This window comes from Cibotium barometz, chromosome 5 (genome assembly GCF_041138505.1).
Source record: "Cibotium barometz isolate CiBa-2024 chromosome 5, ASM4113850v1, whole genome shotgun sequence".
NCBI lineage: Eukaryota > Viridiplantae > Streptophyta > Polypodiopsida > Cyatheales > Cibotiaceae > Cibotium > Cibotium barometz.
This window is the reverse complement of record NC_141050.1, coordinates 44,638,580-44,643,168: the sequence shown is the minus strand read 5'-3', so window position 1 is coordinate 44,643,168 and position 4,589 is coordinate 44,638,580. Positions and strand designations below refer to the sequence as shown.

At 39.6% G+C, this 4,589-nt stretch overlaps 1 long non-coding RNA gene across 2 annotated transcripts; it reads left to right on the top strand.

The window, feature by feature from the left end:
- The first annotated feature begins 1,323 nt into the window (after window positions 1-1,323).
- On the top strand, window positions 1,324-2,442 carry LOC147638539 (uncharacterized). 2 transcript variants are annotated; one of them, XR_015265511.1, is made up of 3 exons: window positions 1,324-1,405; window positions 1,960-2,239; window positions 2,332-2,442. It is a non-coding gene; the product is annotated as an uncharacterized LOC147638539 (long non-coding RNA). The 2 variants fall into 2 exon arrangements; XR_015265512.1 differs by lacking the exon at window positions 1,324-1,405 and having other exon boundaries at window positions 1,890-2,072; window positions 2,156-2,239.
- The last annotated feature ends 2,147 nt before the right edge of the window (window positions 2,443-4,589 follow it).

Below are 4,589 nucleotides of genomic sequence, written 5' to 3'. Positions count from 1 at the left end.
GTCTTTGAGTGGACCAGGAGAGTCCTCATCTAGTGGGTCTGTTGATAGACCATGGAGTGGCAGGCTGCGTCATAATACCAGTCCTGCAAATGTGATTAGTACATCACGTAAAGGAAAAGAGAAAGTGGTTGAGCCCCTTGGTATGCCTGACATTTCTGCAGGGCATTCTCATGTTGATGGAGAGTCTAGTGGCTCAGATATGAGCCTTGATGAGGAGCTTGGGATCCCAGCTTTGAGAACACCTGGTGTAAAGAAGACTATGGAAGCCATGAATGAAAAGCTGCGAAGATCAGGGACATTAGGGAAAAAGGGAGCTCATTTTGGGGCCTTTTACGGTTTGGAAAAATAAGCTCTCAACCAATGAACAGAGGGCCAACGTAACGTTGGAAATTCACAAAAATAAAAGAAAATAGATAAAAGAAACAATATTTTATGTAAGTACAAGCGTGCTACATTAATGTGGAGATTGGTTTTTTATTCTCACAAGATCTTTGGACATGAAGATAGAATCTAGTCTGACATTTTCTCTGACAAGGGCCTTCCCGCTTCCACCTCCCTTTGAACTTTGAATTGTTGTGCTGCCTTTCCTTCGAAAGGTCTACCATTCTACACCACTACCTCATTGTGCAGTAACCTCTTCTTTTCCAAAACTGCTCCCTTGATCCAGTTTGGCTTAGAGTAAGATGTTTCTTGTCAACTATCTGTCTGCCTACTTTCTCTTTCTTGAAACTTCACTTTGTTATCTTGTTTACATTACTTTGCTGTGGTTACAGATTCACAAGGTATCCATGGTGAATAAAAACTATGGTCGTTCTTGTGGAAGACGCTCTGTGGATGATAATGCTATGAAGGCAGAATTATACCACACATCCTTACCCCGTCGACCTGCTTCTTCTATTTCTTCGGTAGAGAATTCAAGTACAGTCAAAACGGAAGGAACTTGGGAAAGGTTTACTGTTTCGAAAGGAGCATGGGTGCTCATGCAACCTAGTAAAAGAAAGAGACCCCAGACAAAAAATATTTTCTTGGCATCATGGAAGGGAAGAGTACGAGATTTTAAAATCACCAGAGGAAAGATATCGGTGAAAGAAGTTTTGATTCAGCATGTGTACATGCATAAAGAACTTGTCTTGCGAGACTATCCAAATGATCTTCCGCAACACAGGCCTAATTGTATATTTTTCTATTGTGGTTTTGTTCTTTATGAGGTGCATGGATTTTTAAGACAAAGCTTTCTTTCTTTGCTTATTGATATTCTTGTGTTATTTTATTTCAGATTTATACCCTTCATCGTATGAGACATGGCAAAACATCGATTGTATTCTGGGATTTATAGATGTTTTGCATGGATCGATAGGAGAACAACAATACGAAGGTCGATGTGCAACAGAGCTAGCTCAATCCGGTATATTTTTTACTGATCATTTTTATCAGTTGTTGCTGGACAATGCAAACGCACATGGTGTGTTAAGAAAACAAGACCTTCCAGCATGGAGTTCAGTGGGGATTGGCCTCTCCCACATTTTAGTGTTACAGAGGCATATAGAGCCAAGCTTTTCAAAGAAGTACAGAAAGCTCTTAGGCCCAATATTGCCACAAGGATAATAAAAATTTCTTTGTGCATGCCTCTCACAGTTTTTGTAGACTTGTTTAATACCTTTCCAGTGAAGGTTTCAAAAACAATGTTCACAGTTAAAGCAACAAGTCTGGCATGCATGCCACAATTTTTGGATAAAGGTTGGGATAAGAAGACATGTAGTTCAGTGTTTTGTGAGGTTGTCCAACCTTCTATGCAACTGAAGTACATGGTTGCATCACAAAATTTCATTTTTTCTTTTTATTATAAGCGCAGTCGAATGCTAGGTACAAAACTAGTCCCTATGGATCAAGATGAAGATTCTTTTGGTGCAGAAAATAAACTTCTTGATATTGATGTTGTTGAGAATGGTGATGTGCTAGTCAATATCACATTAAGACAATGCTGCTCCCTAGCTCAATTGCGCAATGACATTCTATTTGAGACAGAAGGTTCTATTTCAAAGGACTTTTTATTTATCTACAACAATAAGAAGGTATACCATGTGACTTATCCTAGTCTCATTAAGCACTGCTATTAGTTTACTTTACCCTATTGTTTCATATTGCTTTTTTGCAGGTGCTCAAAAGAAGAGAGAGATCAATAAAATGCAAAGACATTGAAAATTTTAAAATTGAGATAACACAGACTCCATAAACAAAGGTATTATATTCAGAAATGTAAAATTCTGTACAGAAGTGTTTAATTACATATGTAGAACATATTCTTGACAACAATTTTCTATTTATCTACAGGTTGATCTAGAGGCTGCTCTACATGGTCCAACCTCACCGTATCATCTTTATTTGGAGAATCTACTTTCTGTTGCTCCATCTTGTCGTGTACAGTCTCTTGGTGCTGCTCCATTGTGTCCTCTACTACCCTTGGAGCATCTGTTTGCTGTTGCTCCATCATTTCCTCAATAACATCAGCAGCAACAGGTCCTTGTTCTTGTGGCTTCTCCTCATCAGCACTAGGTCCTTGTTCTTGTGGCACCACATCTGCATCATCTGTGTCATCAAGGTGTATGACACCTTCTCGGACTTTAGAGCTCTCACCTAACTCGACAGTAGCTGGTACAATAGGTTTGGGGAAGGCATACTTCAAAAACTTCCAAATTATATCAGCTCTGAAACTATACACATAGCTTGAGTTGAAGCTATCTTCTCTCATCTGCAATGAGATATGATGATTTAGAACACTTTGTACCAATATCAAATTTTTTGAAGCTAAATGAAAATTATTTTTTCTTACAAGCTCTGGCTGTCCTATCTCAAAATAGCTTGAAAGTATATATTTGGCACTAATCAGCACTCTCCAGCCACAGCTACTTGAATCATCTTGTTGTGGTGTCTGGATAGTTGGAAAGATATATTAGAAACTGTTAATGTCTGAACAAAATAAAATTATTCAATAAGTTCAAAGGCATAGCATGAAATAGACATCAGTAGAGGGAGCAACTTTCTACCTCTAAATCTATTGGCTCTATTGAATCCAAAAGATTGACATTAGGAGGACACTGATCCAATGCATCTAGAAGTCTTCTAATACAACTGCAATACATATAATTCAGTTAGTGTGCATTAAATCCAAATAATGAAGTTTAAAGTTAAAAATAGCACACAAACCACTTACAATTTAACCTCTCTGTGTGTGTTTCTAAGAGAGTTGAATAAAAAGCATTGCTTCTGCTGGATGTCAATAGAAGCAAAGCTCCAGTGGTCACTGCATAAGGAAAAAAGCATTAAGAAATCAAAGGCTACAAGAGTACTCAATCTTGAAGGAAAATCCCAAAAGAAGCAGCCACACACATACTTGTTATGGTATGGAAGTAGCAAAATATCAACATGATCAAAATCACAGTGTCTGAACCAATTGGAAATATCCATGGGAGTTTCCTTTGGATCTCTTAACTTGAAGGAAATTGCAGGATCAATAATATAAACTGTATGCTGTACAGCATGGTTCAGCCAGCTTCTCATCATGCTACATTGGACAAAACAATAAATAAGGTAAGGTGTAAGGGAGGAGGTACAATAAGGATTGTTTTGCAAACAAATGTAAAATAAAAGACACTTACTAGAGCATTGCAAGAATGATAGTATCTGAGCAATACTCATTCTTATGAGCCAATGCTGCCAAGCATGCTCTTGTCAAGTCAAAATTATTCTCTGAAAAATCATCTTCAATATGGACAACTATGTTAGGGCCCAGCTCCTGCAACCTTCTCTGTATCTGTAGCTCCATCTGTACAGTCTCCACATTTATAGCAGACTTGGATTCCTCTATTTGCTGCTTCAGTGACTCCTCATAAGCAGCTTTCCCTCTGGTGCTCATTGAGTGGGTCACTTCAACAACCTTCACCTTGTCTGCCTTCAATTTCCTTGTAGGTGGAATTAATAATATGTCTCTCATTTTAATGTCCTACCATTCCACAGGATGGACCAGCTTGTCATACCTCCACCTTGAAAAGATGCAGGGGGGAAGAGAGCTTGAGCTCTTGCAAGCACACACACACACTCACAAAACCCTAATAGAGAACACACAAGGTGAGAGGCTGAAAATCTTCTACTTCTCTACTCAACACTCAACACACCATATACAAGATAAGAGTACACACAATATGAAAGGTACTCAACCAATACATACACGGGTTCTCTATAGTGTGAACCCGACTAAATGAGCTGGCGCTATAACTATGCCAGTCTCTAGAGTGGCTGTCACACAGCCTGTCATCCCACTGGCCGCATATCACCCAAGATCTCACCAACCATGCCAGTGGTGTAAGTGTGGGGCCTATCCCCCAGGCGGGTCATCAGTGTCCACCGCCTCACTAGAGCTCGATATCTCAACACTCCCCCTCGAGCTCAACTCCATCTCATGTACACCAAGCGAAGCTCTGAATCTGCGGAGCTTCTCTGTACCCAATGCTTTGGTGAAGATGTCAGCTACCTGATCCTCTGTGCTGACATAAACAAGGTCAAGGTCTCCTGCCAAGACCTTCTCTCTGACG